Source organism: Typopeltis vanoorti, chromosome 12 (assembly GCF_054136105.1).
Source record: "Typopeltis vanoorti isolate ZY-2024b chromosome 12, IOZ_Tvanoo_1.0, whole genome shotgun sequence".
Lineage (NCBI taxonomy): Eukaryota > Metazoa > Arthropoda > Arachnida > Uropygi > Thelyphonidae > Typopeltis > Typopeltis vanoorti.
In genome coordinates, this window is record NC_143560.1 from 836638 (window position 1) to 854088 (window position 17451).

Here is a 17451-nt window from a genome sequence, read left to right on the forward strand (position 1 = left end):
CCTGTCCAATTTTTCATGACATTCTGGTACCAATCATCTGTTTTGCTAATCTTCCATCTCTGACATTCAGCTTATGTGACCTGAGATTACATCAACTCACTCAAACATTCTTGAACAATATTAAGTTCTTTCTTAATAATTTCTTCAGTTTTAATGAAATCTGTTCACTGCACTAATTTTCTCTCCAAGTCTAGAGACCCCAGAATTCTCATACCTGGGGTCTCTAGACTTGGAGAGCTATATGATCTTCAAGTTTAGAGACCCCACATCTGAGATGGAGATGATGGAGACCAGGTTTCATCTTCATGATGGAGACCTAGCTCTTAAATCTATAAATCAGTTTGAATACTATCATGTATAACAGCTAAGTTTAGTGTTTTGACTAATTTCTCTCTTATTTGATATATGTTTATTCAGTTGACTACTTGCCATACCAACTTAGCTTATTCTGCAGTCTATTTCCATATTTAATTTGCCACATTTACTGAAGTTATGTGTCAACAGATAACATTTTACTTCCTCCACAGTTCTCAATTCAATCAACTCAATTCTTTTTTTCTGCTGATTGTCATGCCAAAATTGTTAAAGCATCATTATTCATTTAGTAAAGTAACATACAGATTTGTACAGGAAGTATTTAAGAGTGCTAAGATAATCTGCATAAAGTAAAGAGCTGGATATAATTATTTACAAACAGAAGTTTAAAATGATAGAAGTTAGAAAAATCCTATTTTACTAGTAATTATTGGTGATATTTGTAGTTTTCCATTTTGAAAATGGTATCTTGAAAAGGAAAAATACTCAAGTACACGAATAAGAAGCATTGATAACACAGCAAAAATTATTATAATTATTCAGAAACCTCCAGGGAGTTAGGGACTCATTGAGGGAGGTCACATACTACATGCACCAGCTATCATACTTGTTTTTGATTTCATTCATGCTGCTTACACACACACAACATCCCATGGTAATCCGTTCTAATCATGCAACATTCTATGAGAGAAAATTCTAAATCTTACCACCTTTTTAGTGGCATTCCTTCTCAGCTTCCAAGAATGTCCTCTTGTCTTTTCTTCATCCTCCATATCATAAAAAAATTTCATAAACTGAAATCTTGTATGACCTTTTCAGAAGTTCGTAAGTCTCAATCATATCACCCCCCATTTTACTCCTGTTTGCTAGTGTCTGCAGTCTACAAATTCTCAATCTGTCTCCATAATCAGTATTCCACAATCCTGATATCATCTTTGCATTCTCTCCACTGTATCAGAATTGCAATGGAAACCAGGAGACCAGACCTGAGCACAATAGTCCAAGTGAGGTCTTATCAAGGCCCTGTAAAGAGGCAAAATGACATCCTTATCTTTACATGTCAAAGTTCACTTCAGCACAGCAATTATCTTTTGAGTTGTATTTGCAATTTTTGCTACATGGCTCCTGAAGTTCAACTTCCTATCTATTAACACTCCAAGATCTCTAGTCTGATTAGTTTCTTCTAGCATCCCACCAATATAATAACATTGGATATCTAATCACAACAAAGTGCATGAATTTACATTTATTGACACTGAAATGACATCCACATGCCTACAATTCCAGCCTATTCAAATTATACAGCATATCAGCCCCATTCCTAATTACCTTACCTATCTTTGCATCATCAGCAAATAGCTGTACATTGCTTCTCAAATTGTACCCAATGTAAATAATGTACAGCTTGAATAACAGTGGACCAAGGACTGATCCTTCTGATACAACACCGGTTATCTTAAATGCTGTAGACCCAACATATCCCATATACCACTTTCTGATATCTGTCAGTCAGCCATCTTCTTATTCATGCTAATTCTTTATAATCCAAACCAATAATCTAAATCCCATCCAATTTATGCAACAGTCTTCATGCTGAATTTTGTCAAAAGTCATAGCAAAATTCAAAAGTGTCATGATGAATCCATTCCCTTTATCTAATTCAATGGTAACATTATTATAGAATGTGAGCAAGTTGCTAAAACATGACCTTCCCTTAGTAAACCGATGCTGTTCACTGCAAAGTAGAGATTCTCTATCACCCCATTTATGAAGGCAAGCACTAACAACTTTTCCAAAATCTTCACCACCACTCCTGACACTGATTGGTTGATAGTTGGATACATCAGTCTTTGCTCCACCCATGTGCAATGGGGTTACCATACATTCTTCCCTGTTCTGAGACTCAAATTATATAGCCTGGTTAAAGGAATAGCAAGTTCAGCTGAACACACTTTTAGCACCCAAACTGATATCCCATCAGTCCCTACTGCTGAATTCTTATTCAGTTTGTACAATAACTCTGATACCTTCTTATACACCCGAGTTTCTTCATTCAGTGAAAATGTTGCAGTGAACTCAATGTTTCATAAACAGGTTGATGGCTTTTAGCAAAATAGGTACTCATTAGCTAAACAACCTCTTTTGCATCTGTCACCCTCACATCATCTGCACTCAGTAGAGATAATCTTTGCACATTCATGCATTCTTTTACTTGCAGCATATCGATAGAATTCTTTGGGGTTATCGTTAGCTTGCAGAGCATAGAAAGATGGCTTCCCATACAACAGTTGTGATTCTTCTGGCCTGCTGCTTATAAGTTTCATAACAGACATCATCCTTATGCATATGGTATTCCTTCCACATCATCCCTTTTCTTAAAATCTTTTGCTTGATAACAGTACACATTCATTTGATTTCTGCCATATTTAGTCTTTGAACTCTTGGGACACATTCTGGTATTACATCATTTAAGTATTTTTTAAATGCTTCCCATGCACTGATGATATTCCTCCCATCTGGCAACTATACCATTGTGTTGAACTCGGTATACTCCTCAGTTGGTCATAATTTTCTGCGTTGTAGTTCAGCATATAACCGTTTCTGAATGGACCATTTATAAACTTAACCACTTCCCAAATGAGTACCGCATAATTGCTAGTTAATAAGGTGTCGCACTGATATGATCGTCGGCTTGTCGAGAGCTCCTGAAAAGATTAATAGTATTTTGTGTTATCATTGGCAATTTTACTAGAATTTTACGTAGTATTGTTTGCTTTTTGTTTCTTGGTGTGTCCGTGCAATTTTTGTGTGTTTTCTGTGTTATTTTAATTAGTATTTTTAAGATAAGATAGCGTACATATGGCACCGATAAAAAAAAATGGCGGCCAGGTTGCCATGTTTATTTAAGAGTTTGATGTAAACGAGTTTATGCAATGTGCTGTCTGTGAGATGTATGCTTTGCGAAGAGCGGTGGGTCTGGTTAGATGGTGATAGTGGAGTTAATATGTGCAGAAAGTGTAAGGAGAATGAGGATCTCAAGTATGTTTCGGGTGGCGAGAGTGATATCGTTAATGATAGTCAGAATGCAGAAAATGGCGGTGTGATAGAGAATTGCGAGGTAGTGCCAGATAGGTGTGAGAGCATCGTTGAAAGTATAAATGAAGGTAGAAATACAGAACGAATGAATGATTTGATTGATAATGAAAATGATGAGATAAATGTGAGTAGTGAAATCGCACGTTTGAACGGATCGATACACAGAGCAAAGAGGCAACTGGAGCATATGGAAAAATGTATGCTGAACGTACCGACTAATAAACGGCGAAAGTCTGTTACGAAAAATAATAGAATGTTCGCAAACGTCAATAAAATGAAGGAGCGAGTGCTGTATGGGGGATTCGCTATTAAGAGGTGTGATAGTTGAGAGTTTGACAAAATCGTACTAGACAGGTGCGAACATAAAGGACGTCAACGAATCTATTCGAGTGCAAAAACAGAGGGTGAAAGAGATGATAATCGTGGCAGGAACAAATGATTTGAAAGAAGACAAAATGGAAATGATAGAGGATGTGAGGGAATTACTTGAGGTAGCAAAAGAGAAGAGAGAAGAGTGAGAGAGTTAGGATGGCGAGTATTTTACCGCGGTATGACAGTGAAGTGTTTAGAAGCGCCATAATTGCCGATGACTTTATGCGTGGGTTATGAATGGAGAGTGGTGTGGAATTTGTGGATGCGTGGAGTGAGTTTGATGGGTGAAAGGATTTATATAAAATGGATGGGTTACGTTTGAATAGAGTTGGTGTACGGAGGCTTGAAAAAGTGTTGATGAATAATGTGGAAGTGGATGTACAGACTCAGGGAAACTAGATTTATTAAGGGGGGGGGGGGTAGATATGCAGACTTTACGGAGGCAGTTGAATGTAATATGCCCGAGCGAGTACGAAGGACAACAAATCAGAATGGGATAGTTAGTATAAGGCATCAAAACTAATGGGCTTCTGCAATTCATGTACACTAATGCCAGGAGTATTAGGAACAAGAAGGAAGAGTTTTTGGCCTTGGTTGGCACTTCCAGGCCACAGGTTGTTGGTATTAGTGAAACATGGCTGACAGAAGATGATAAAGCTAGTGGGATTGAATGCGACAGGTATAGCGTGTTCAGGAGTGACAGGGAGAATAAAAAAAAAGGGGGGGAGGAGTGTTATTGATGATAGCTGATGAGTTGCAGCCAAGGAGTATAGAAGTTGAACTGCAGGATGGAGAAAAGAGCACATTTGAGGCTGTTTGGTGTGAGATAGAATCTAGCAGAACAAAATATACAACTGGGTGAATCAATGTTTGGATAATTAGTCCCCCATTATGATTACTCTTTTCACGCCCATTGTCTTTATTTGGTGATGCATTTCTTCATCACTAGCAACTGATCCACCAGGTTCGTAACAACACCCCACCATGTATTTGATCTTGTTAGATTCCACCGGGGGTGCTTAAGGGTCAAAGCTGTATAACTGAGAGGAGACCTCCACATAGCCTTTAAAAGAATGCGGAGAACCGAACAGGGTTTCTGACCTAATGTCCAATCCTCACCTTCTCGTGGTGCACCCTGTTGGGTATCTACTTGGATACTGAACGGACGAGGATAGGCTGGAAATTTGGGATTTAGCTGACCAAATTGTATTCTTATTGGTTAACCAAAATATAGAATGATGGTACAACATGACAAAATTTCATGCCGGCTGGGGCGTCGCCCGGTTAAACAAGACCACCATTGTTTTCGCCAGGAAACCAGGGCGAACAGCGAAAAGTCAGCTACTGGAACAAATCTGAAAACAAACCCCAACTCAACATCACCAGAGTTTAAGATCGGTACTATCAACGTAAGAAGCCTGAATGGCAAAGAAATGGAGCTAGCTGAGGAATTGGATAAGTACCAGATTGACATAATAGGGGTGACTGAAACAAAAAAGACCAAAACTGGTGGGATCTTTCTGAGCAATAATTACAAAATGTTATATTCAGGCAATGACAATCAAGGAAAAGAAGGAGTAGCCATAGTATTCAACACAAAATACGAGGCTAATCTTCTTGAATGGCAGTCAGTCTCAAGTAGAGTAATGTGGGCAAATATGAGAATGGGGAACTGGACAATGAGACTTATTTGTGCCTATGGTCCCACAGAAGGTTCTACTAAGGTAGAAGTGGAGGAATTTTTTGAGGCATTAGAAAAAGCAACTGACACAATGAAAAATGAAAAGTTGGTCCTTGTTGGGGATCTAAATAGCAAAGTAGGAAATGATTGTGAGACATACAAAAATATTTTGGGAAAATTTGGAGAAAAGAGCAAAGCTAATAATAATGGCAAATATCTGTTGGATTTCTGCTCAGGACATGGACTGGTTATTACTAACACCATGTTCCAACATAAAAATGTGCACAAATTCACATGGAGAGAAGAGGCTATGAATAAGAAAAGTCTCATTGACTATGTATTTGTTGATAGTGATGTTTTCACCCTGGTGCAGGATACCAGAGCGTACAGAGGATTTGAAATTGGAAGTGATCACTATTTAGTCTTGAGCAGGATAAAATTGAATTTCATATTGAAAAGAATAACATGTAAGAAAGTTTTAAAGCGAATAAAAGTTGAGCAGCTCTCAGATCTGAACTGTAGGCTAAAATACACAAAGATTATTGAAGAAAAAATGAAAGAGTTTGAAAACAGGAATCAAACCTTGAAGATTCAGTGGCAAACTCTGAAGGAAACATTGATTGATTCTGCCAGAGAGGCATGTGGTGAGGTTATCTATAAGGATAAAAAAATCAGAACTCCCTGGTGGACACAGGAAGTTAAAGAGGCAGCGAAGGAAAAGAAGAAAGCATACCAAAAGTTACTGTCAAATAAGTCAGCTTGTGCTCTTAGAGAATATAGAGACAAATGCAAGAATGCTGTGTAAAACTGTGTAAAACTAGCTAAACAAAAGTCATGGGAGGACTTTGGCAAGAATATAGAAAATAAAATCAAAGAGGTGGCAAAATATTCTGGAGGTTGTTGAAGAAGCTTAAGAATGGATGAAAGAGTGCTGTAAAAGGAATTAGAGATGATAAAGGTGACATGAAAACAGGAGACAAAGATATCCTTGAAGAATGGAGCAATTACTTTGAAAAACTGCTAAATGAAACAAGCAGTGATGACAGCACAGTGGTAAAGAACACTGACCAGGCATGCAGTCAGGAACACATATCCATACTTGAAGTAGAAAAAGCCATCAAAGGCTTGAAATGTGGAAAGGCAGCAGGAGGAGATGATATTCGACCAGAAATGCTGAAGTATGGTGGTATAAGAGTCTTACAGTGGCTGCACTGCATAGTTCAGAAAGCCTGGACAGAGGGACGAATTCCCGATGATTGGAGTAAAGCTCTCATAGTACCCATATTAAAAAAAAAAAAAAAAAATCAGCTAACGCCTTTTGATTCCCGTACACGGGAGTACGCGAGGCCATTTAGCCCTATCTAGCTTTTGGAGACTGAGTGGGCAGTTCAATCTCCACTGGTACCAATCAGAGATAGATTGCCCAAGGCTATCACTAATTAAGCGGTACTCAGTGAAGAGAGACGGCTCAAATGTGCCGCCATCTCGTGGTCCCTAACACAATATATTTAATGTCTGAAAATAATGTGGGTTCTACGGTCGATTTTCTTGAGTTTACAGGACAAAAAACCCGAGTTTCAGGGAGGAAAAACCTGCTTGCCGTGCCAGAGATCGACTAACTCGGGAACCGGTCGAAAAAAGGCTTAGAAAAATTTCCTCTAGTCGCCGACTAGACTCGAAACCAAGTCTTCCTTCGTGCGGCCAGGCGCCGTGGTTGGCAAACGCCACATCCAGCTACACAGTACCCATATATAAAAAGGGAAATAAAACCGCATGTGAGAATTACAGAGGTATTTCCCTACTGAGTGTTCCTGGCAAGATATATGCAAGTATACTTGAGAAACGGTTGAGAAGAATTGTGGAAGAAAAGCTTGGTGAAGAACAAGCTGGATTCAGGCCAAATAGAGGCTGTCAGGATCAGATCTTCACTTTACGACAAATAGTCGAGAAAGCATGGAAATATAACAAAGATCTGTATTTTTGAGTTTTGTCGATCTGGAAAAGGCATATGAAAAGGTGCCAAGAGAGAGAGGCTATTCAATACGCTGCAGTTATATGGTGTCAATGTTGCATTATATCAAGCAATACTTAGTCTTTATTTGAGCTGTAAGTCAGCGGTTAGAATTGAAGGAAGTACAGGTTTAATGTTAAATCTGGTGTCAGACAAGGATGTACATTATCTCCTCTGCTATTCATTATCTATATGGATCACATTATGATGGAAAGTAGTATTAAACATGATATCAAAATTGGAGATGTTAATGTCAGCTCTTTGCTTTATGCGGATGATGTTATACTTCTAAATAAATCCGCTACAAGTCTGCAAGATGCTCTGACTAAATTGAATAGCTGTTGTAATAGATATAGTATGAAGGTCAGCAATAAAAAGACAAAGACAATGAAAATAGGCAGAATCATTAAAAATGTCAACTGTGTTGTGAATGGAGAACCTGTGGAACAAGTAAAACATTTCAGCTATTTAGGCATGATTTTTACTGAAGATGGTAAATTAAATATAGAGATAGACAACAGAATCAGCAAAGCTGGTATGGTGGGAAGTCAATTGAATAAATTCATATGGAATAAGAGAGAAATTAGTCGGAACACTAAATTAGCTGTATACAAGACAGTGTTCAAACCAGTGTTAACTTATGGATCTGAGAGCTGGGTCAGAAGTAAAACACTAGACCAAAGACTAGAGACAACAGATATGAGAGTCCTGAAAAAGATTATAGGCATGAACAGATGGCATCAATGGCAGTATCATATTAAACATGAAGATATTAGGAAAGAACTTGACATTGTCAGCATCCAGGAATGCGTTAGCAGAGCTAATCTCAGGTGGTATGGTCACTTAAACAGAATGGGCGAGGAAAGATTAGCAAAACAAGTGTTCTCTGCCAGGTTGGCAGGAAAAAAACCCAGAGGAAGACCAAGATATAGGGGGATTGATATGGTAGAAAGTGCTTTAGACGATAGAAATATAAGATCTGATAATGTTGGAGTGTTGACAAGTAACAGACTGAGGAGGAAAATTGTAGATAGGAAATTAATAACGATGTAAGTTTTTTCATGTAGTACTATCATATCCTGTACACCCCTTGAGGGTACATGGCAAGTATTTGATGATGATGATAATAGAAATATGGCTCTTTATATTTAAGTAAAAAATTTCATCATTTGAAATGCTATAACACCCATTCAAAAGTTTATAGACCTCTATCATATCACCCCTCTTTCTCCTGTTAACCAGTCTGTAATCCACATACTCTCAATCTGTCTTCATAATCTAAATCCCATAATCCAGATATAATCTTTGTAACTCTTCTTTGCACCCTTTCCACAGCTTCTTTATCCCCTTGGAACCCAGGAGACTAAATCTGCACACAGTAATCCAGGTGTGGTCTCATTAAGAGGCAAAATTACTTCCTTATCCTTACATGTCAAGGTTTGCTTTAACATTGCAATTATCCTCCGAGTTGTATTTGCAACTTTTGCTATGTGACCTTTGAACTTTAAATTCTTATCCACCAATATACCAAGATCCCTTGCCTCTTCAGTTTCTTGTAACATAGCCCTGCTAATATAATATGCCACTGGAACTCTAATCATGCCAAAGTGCATAACTTTACACTTACTAACATTAAACTGACAGCCATTTTCGTTTGCCCAGATTTCCAGTCTATTCAAATCATTTTGTAATTGCTGAATATTAGTAGCATCCCTGATTGCCCTGCTTATCTTCGCATCATCAGCAAACAATTGCAAATCTGATGATAGACTCTGCTTGATGTCATTAATGTACAGATTGAACAATAATGGCCCAAGGACTGAACCCTGAGGCACACGACTGGTTACCTTAAATTTGGCAGATTCATACCCACTGTATACCACTTTTTGATATATCTGTCTGTCAACCATCCCCTGATCCAAGTCAATAGATTATATTCCAATCCCATATTCTCCAGTTTACGCAACAGCTTATCGTGTGGTATCCTATCAGCCTTTGAAAAATCAAACATTATTATAGTGTATCCATTCCCTTTACCCATCTCGGCCGTAACACTGTTATAAAATATGAGCAAATTGCTAAAACATGACCTTCCTTTAGTAAACCCATGCTGTTCCCTGCAGAGTATAGAATACTTGTCTACCTATTTCTGTATGGGAGTTCTTACCAACTTCTCTGAAATCTTCACTACCACACCAGAGATACTAATAGGTCGATAGTTAGACATCAGTTTTTGTACCACCCTTGTGCAATGGAACTATCATACATTCCTTCCATTATTGTGGTATCATTCCTGAGCTGAGACTGAAGTTATACGGATGTGTGAAAGGCCTAGCCAATTGAGCTGAAAATTCCTTTAGCAAAAGGACTGATATTCCATCTGTCCCTATTGACAAAATCTTATACAGGTTATGCAAGAGCTCATCAACCTCATTTTCTTGAACCTTTAACTCTTCATCCAAAGCAGCAGTAGCACTGTGCACCATAATTACAGTAAAGATAAGTATTATTTCCAACAGCTAAATTAAAACAAATATTTTACTATGTGTATAGCATTGGTGTAAACTAAGAACAAGGGCAACAGAAAGAAAAAGTAAATAAAAAATGAAGAAAGGCAGTATCAGTGTGTATGTGTGTAAATCTAATATGACAGCAGATTCAACTGGAAAGCTTTACTACTGCCAAAAATTATCTGGTCCAATTTCCCTTACTAACTGTTCAACACTACACATTAAAAATTCCATTGATTTTCTTTTTAAGATCAAGAATCTAAAATTAAAGGTTTCTGAAATAATAATTCGTTTTCATATTAATAATGGAATAATTATCTTGTGACCTCTCTGTGGATATACTGAATATTTCCAAATCGTCAAATAGCCAAGATATTTTAGATGGAATAAAAAAATAAAATAAAATAAAATACACACACACATATACACACACCATCCTTGGGAATAGATACTGAACATGTCCCCATGGGATGGAAACTAATACCAAATTGGATATCAGGGCAGCTCTGAATATAATGAATAAAAAGTCATGGACCAGTGATTTTGAGACTGGCAATCCCATGTGAAAATATTATTGCCATTCATCAGTACACAGTGGGCCAGCATGGTGAATTATGGCTCAGAATTATCAACACATTTGCACAAAAATAATATTTTAATGTATATGCCAAATATTTCAGTCTGAAATTACCAGACAATCATCAGTGGCTTGATAAAAACAGTTTTTACAAGGTGGAATACAAACAATTGATCTTTCAAAAGTAGAACGAGCCGCGTGATGTTGTTATACTTTGATAAGTTGGAACATAAGATATTTCATCTTATCATTGTATAACAGAGCGAACATCCAATATAAAAAATTAAACATGCTTGATATCTGGTATAAATAGTCTCTGAATACTTGGTAAAGAGAAAAAGAGGGAATATGTAGAAATAAAAGTACAATTATCATGTATATAATCTATAAATGAGTTATGTTTGACATTATTTTTTGTATAAAATAACCTTATAATTTGTGAAATAACGTGCAAAGGCTGGACAACGTAATCTGTTAAATGTTCAAAGGGGGGAAGCATACTGCTACCCCAAGAGGTCTCGTCCTAGTAGAACGCAAGAAGTGGGGGAAGCGACCGGACGCCATGACGTTGTACACTCGTGACGGCGATCTCTACATGCCATGTGAAAAGAAAAGATTACGGCAATGATCGTTAGGGAGATGGTATATAAGAGTAAGTAACCTCCCCTCTTGCTCTTGAGTCGTCTCCTGTTGACCGAAGCCCAGTGGCGTAAGGTCCATCGCTGGTATGTGATTGGATGTTTTTTAGGCGGGAAGTCCAAATCCCAAAATGCTGCAGCAGGCTATGCTATGAGGAACGTCTAAGAAAGTACGTGTCCAAAAGGCTAAAACAAAGGAAGCCAGATAGAAGAATCAAATTAGCTAATAGATGATCAGAAGCCTAAACCGTGCCACATAGAAGGAAAGGGCAGCGAGGGAGAGATTCTGTGCATCAAAGGAACGGTGCCTCCATGAATAAATAAGTAGAATTTATGTCACTTAATTTCAGTGTGTAAATCCATGGAGTTAGCATTGTGTTAACTTAAAAGAGAGACTCAGAAACATTTCTTAGAAGGAACTTTAAGAAAGAAAGTTGTTGTGCAAAATAATAAGGGAAAAATAAGTGTATTACGAGTTTGATTATAAAGAAAATGTCTCAGATAAGTTAAGAGGATTTTATTTAAGGAATGGCTGATAATTGAGATTTTTAAGGATTGTAAGATTACGGTGAGAAATTGATGCTATGTGTACAGTGATTAAGATTTATGAGAATTTAGTGTTTTCTGTAAAAATATTGGAGTTGTCAGAATTGGTACAGCCTTAAACTAAGTCAGAATTTGAATATATCTAAAAGTATGCTTAAAGGAAATTTAACCAAGGAGTAAATGTTAACTAAGACTCAAAAGAGGAATTTATATTTTGAGACTACAGTGTGAGGGTGAGACTTTGTGTATGATAGTAAGATAAAATTAGAAATCTTTTTGTGCTTTTCCTGTGGAAAGCATTAGAGCCATCAGAAGTGATGTATTATATAACCATAATTAATTGAATCCCTTAAAATTTGTGTAATTAGTAACTTGTACATTTGTTGATTAAAACTTATTTTGTTTAATCTGCTGTGTTTTTCTTTATGGAATTCGATGCACCACTTGTAAAAAATTAAGTACAAATCTGGGCGGGAAGAAATTTAGTAGAAAGTAGTATAGGGTCACGATTGAGTATTTCGTGTTATCTTTGTGTACTCCTTACCAATCCCTTGATTAACTTTTACTAAACTACAAGTTCTAGGTAGCGCAGTCTGTAAAAAATATAAATGTTCTTAGAATTGTTAGAGAGATTGGTAACGAAGTGCTCTCACATAGGCAAGGTCTTAGGAAAATAGTTAGTGTACCTGATAACCAAATTTAAAGAAGAAAAATAAAATATTGGGGTCACAACAATGTTACATTGCTAAGCACTAAAGAGAGGCGAGAGGTAAATTTCATCAGAGTGATGAATGAATTATAGGTATCAATTCACAATTTCATACAATAATCTCAATGTATAATAAATTCAATTAAAGATAACATTAGACTAATGTAAGAACTAAAAGGTCTCAATTGGAAAAAAAAAAAAAAAAAAAAAAAAAACTTAGTGTGTTATCCAGATCAAATTTTCCCATATTTTTGACAAGGATAGGCAATCATTTCGATTGAAGTTAGAGCATTGAAGTAAGGCCTCAGAACTCTTTGAATAGGTGTTCGAATTTATAGTGACATCTGTGTAGAAGGCACGTCCTTAACCAGAGAATGCTGTGGCTTATCTCTATCCCATGTTGCACCAATCCAGACTTATCAGATTTGTTGTGAAGAATGTATGATCGATGTTCTTGTATATTATTTTTTCTATAGAGTGTCGGGTTTGTCCAAAGTATGACAGATTGCAGTCACCGGAACTTGATATACACCAGGCAGAGACATTGTAAAAACTATTCCTATCAAGCCACTGATTCTTAATAATTCTTAATTCATGTCACAAGCATCTCTCAAGAATAGAATTATGGCTCAATCTTCCAAGAAGAATCACACAAGAATAAAATAAACCTCATTCCCCAAAAGGTACGATTGTTACTACCTATGGCAGCAGTCAGTTAAACACAAAGGTGCTAAGAATTCCTATGTGAAGTTACACGAAATGGTGAAGAAATTCTTCAATTAAAAAATTGAGACACACTGTACTATAGAGGCCAAGATAAGGAAAGAATCCAAGTAATTATGAATAATTAACAACAACAACAAAAAAAAGTTTGTAAGTATATCTCATCAAACCAAAAAACATTTATGCACCAACAATAAGTCATACTGATAGAGAAACTGAAGACTTATGATGATGCATCCCAACTTCACAACAAAGGGAAAACATTTCAAAACTGTAATGGAAGACTTTAATGCCAGAATTGGTACACAACAATCAGATGAAAGCTCGATGAGAAATTTTGAATGTGGCACAAGAGATGAATCATAGAGAAGCAAGGCTAATGTAAGTTGCAGAAAAAGAAAACCTGTACATCATGAACTTTATCTTCATGAAAAAAAAAAAAAAAAAAAAAAAAAAAACATAGCTAGTAGACACGGAAAAGCCCAAATGAAAAAACTAGTCAAATTGACAGCAACAAGAAAAACATCTTTCAGGACTGTTCAATTATCAATACCTTCAACATTGGAAGTGACTATCATATGATATACAGTAAGATTCAAATAAACTGCCAAAAAGAAAAGAAAAATGTTTTGAAGATCAAAACAAAAGAGATGTGCTCAAACTCACTATTAAAAAGATATATTCCAAACATGAACTAAAGAACAGATTTAAAAATTTAATACAGATGACAATGCTAAGCCATCAGAGTGTAGTGACATTACCCAAAACCTTTTGTAATGCTCACCTGAAATAGCTGATAACACAGAACAAAAATAAGACAAAATTTCTGAAGAAACAAAACAGCTTATGAAGAAACTAAGAGAAATGAACAAGCTGATAACCCACAAAATAAAACTGAATACAATGAGTTGTGCAAAACAACCAGAAAGCATATCAAGGAAGAAACAAGAAAATTCAATTGTGAACTCATACAAAAAACTGAAAACAACCACAGCCTCTAAAAAGCCAAATAATAATTGACAATAAACAGATGATTGCAGTTATTTTTTTATTTAGCATATGATGTACAGGTCTCAGAATAAAACATACAAATTACATAAAACAGCATAAAAACAATTGTAAAAATCATTAAAAGGGATACACTAGGTTGAAATGATTAAACATCAAAATTAAGAATCAGGAGTCAGAGCTTAATCCTTAAATCCCAGATCCACTCCACGGATTCTGGGGGTCAGTTTAAAAAAGTCCTCTTTAGAACCCGAGAATGAGTAGATAGGGCACTCAAGCACAATGTGATTGATAGTCTGGATCCCTCTTCCACATTCACAGTTTGGAGTATCGGACCAGTTCCATTTATGCAAGAGATGCTTACATCTCCCATGTCCTGTTCTGATCCGATTTAAAGTGGTCCATACATGTCTAGGGAGTTGAAGTCCTCCAGACAAGATGTCGGATTTGAGATGGGTATTTAAAGATTGGGGGTATGTTGAAACCAATACCCCCCCCCCCATGACTCGCATAAGTCGAAGTTCTGGTCGTTTATTTGTATTGCACTCCTCCAGGCAGGGTGCTTGGATTTCAGTCTTTGTGAAGTATGGAAGGAAATGTCTTGCTGGATAGGCAAGGAACTGTTTCCAATTATTTTTGTCCATAGTTTGCTTAAGGCTTGGGTCCTGCTGAGCGAGACAGGGGCTATATTACTGAGAGTTGGGAGCCAGTAGCCAGGAGTAGATCTTAAAGCTCCAGAGATTATCCTCATAGTTTGATTCAGTTGGACATTGACTAAAGAAGCGTGTGTGCTGTTCAGCCACACAGAAGCACAATACTCTGCTGTGGAATAGACTACAGACAGTGCAGTAGTATGCAGTGTGTTGGCATCAGCACCCACAAGAAGTACCAGCAAGTTTATGCATTATATCATTACGAGTTTTTAATTTCCCAGATGATATTTAAATGTCAAACTTCTGTCTAGGGTAACTCCTAGGTATTTTGGATGATTGTTAAATTTCACCTGTTTATTTCTGAAATAAACTTTTGGATATAGTTGGCCTGGATATTACTTAAATGAAAGGATGCTAATTCAGTTTTGTTCAGGTTAGTTTGTAATCACTATCATCTGAAGTATTTATCAAGTACAGCCAGATCTTCAGTTAAGGTGTTCTCAGCTTTTAGGAATGTTGAGTTGCAATGGCAATATCGTCAGCATACATGAATCTCCATGATGCTGTCTCTGGGATATCACTAATATATAAGTTAAAGAGCAATGGGACAAGAACTGACCCCTAAGGTAGGCCATTTTTAATCTTAAAGAATTTACGTTGGGATTCATAATTAATTAAATTACATGAAAATGTTATGTGGAGCATTCAAATCATACAAAATGAAAAGCTGCAGGTGAGGATGGAGTCACAGCTGAACTTCTAAAAGCAGGTGGAGAAATGATCTACAGAATCTTGGCAGAACTTTTTTTTATGCTATGTCTGGGAAAAGGTTATCCTTATTCTGATACATAGAAAGGTGAAGTAGAAGATTTGAAGAACTGTGGTTTATAAGGTGTTTACAAAAGTCTTGGTTCATAAACTTTTCATATGCTTTATATGTTCATAGGCTTTTCATTTGCACACCCAAAAGAACAGGCAGGCTTTTGAAGAGGCTTGAGCATAATGGACCACATTGTTGTACAATAGAATGGTGTAATGCATTAATTTTCAACCTTTTTCATAATATGGCACACCTAGACTAATTATTAAAATTCTGCGGCACTAAAAATATATTATTTTAATTTTTTTGGCGATCTGGGAAAAAATTGGCATAATTTTGATTGATTTACACACACAAGATATTAATAATAGTATTTACTTATCCTTTTTGCTCCAAAAAAATTTAAACTATATTTTTGACATTTTGAGTAAGAAAAACAATACTCAAAATTATTTTAAAAAATTTTTGATTTTTTTAAATGAATATAAATGTATTAAATAATATACATACTTGCAGTTAATTTTAATGTGCAAGGTCAAATTTTAAATAGGCATATTCTAAAATCATCTTCTAAGGATTCCAGCAGCGATCTATTTTTGTTCTTAATAATATTCATTGCAGAAAAGCTTGATTCACACCAATATGATGTGGAGAATGAAAGAAGTACTTCTATTGCTTTTTTGGTCATATTGGGAAATTCACTTCTTAGAGATAACCAAAACGAAGTAGTTTTAAACCTTTGTCATTTCTTATATCTGTTAATTCGTCCTCTTCTGTAATCTTTAAATTTCCCAATTTACACACCCTTGAGACAAACGGATCTCTTATCCAATCGAAGGATGATATGCCAAGCAAGGAAAAATATTTTTCAATATTTGTATTTAGTAATCTTAAGGTTTGTAAAATTAGATCTATTAGATTTTCATTCAGTTTGCACTTTTTCGTTAGTTCAAACATATTTACTGCATTTTCTTTTCTGATTTTTTCTTCCCAAAGCATTAGTTTTTCCTTGAATGCATTAATTTTGTCAGTTGAAGTAAGAATGTTTTCACAGTCACCCTGCATACTTTTATTAAGTTATTTAAAGATTGAAATAAATCAGCAAGAAATGCAGCCTTACTGCACCAAAGCTCGTCGCTAAGAAAATCTGATAACTCAGATTGTTGAGTTGTCAAAAGAATTAGAATTTCCTCTTTTAGTTCATAAAATCTTGATAAAACTCGTCCATGAAATAACGATATCACTTCTGTATATATTAACAACTGCGTGTAAGAAGCTTCCATTGAGGATCATAGTGCTGCTAACAATCTCAACTGTAACAGCCTGGTTTTTATATAATTGACAATTTTGATAGTCTCTTCTAGTACTTTTTTAAGCTCAGGTAACAATGATTTTGATGCTAGTACTTCTCTGTGGAGAAAACAATGTGTAAAAATAATTCTAGGATTCTTATTTTGAGCCAGTGTAACAAATCCTTTTACATTTCCTGACATCGAGTGGGCACCATCCTTGCAAATACTGATGCAAGAATCCCAAGAGACAAGTTACGGCAATTAAAGTAATTATCAACAACATCAAAAATATCTTGGCCCTTCGTTGTTTCTGGGAGTGGTTGACAAAATAAAAACTGTTCTATAACATCTTCCTTATAAATAAATCTACTGAAGGCTAGAAGTTTACCAGTTACATCATCAGTTGATTTGACCAACTGAATAGCAAACATATTTGCTTCTTTAATGTGAGATACCACTTGCAACTCAACATCTTTGGTCAAATCCTGAATACATTGATA

At 36.1% G+C, this 17451-nt stretch overlaps 1 protein-coding gene across 3 annotated transcripts in view; it reads right to left on the reverse strand.

Moving 5' to 3' along the window:
- LOC150100541 (PSME3-interacting protein-like) overlaps positions 1 to 17451 on the reverse strand; it is a 148124-nt gene that overhangs the window by 103265 nt on the left and 27408 nt on the right. The window lies entirely within an intron of this gene.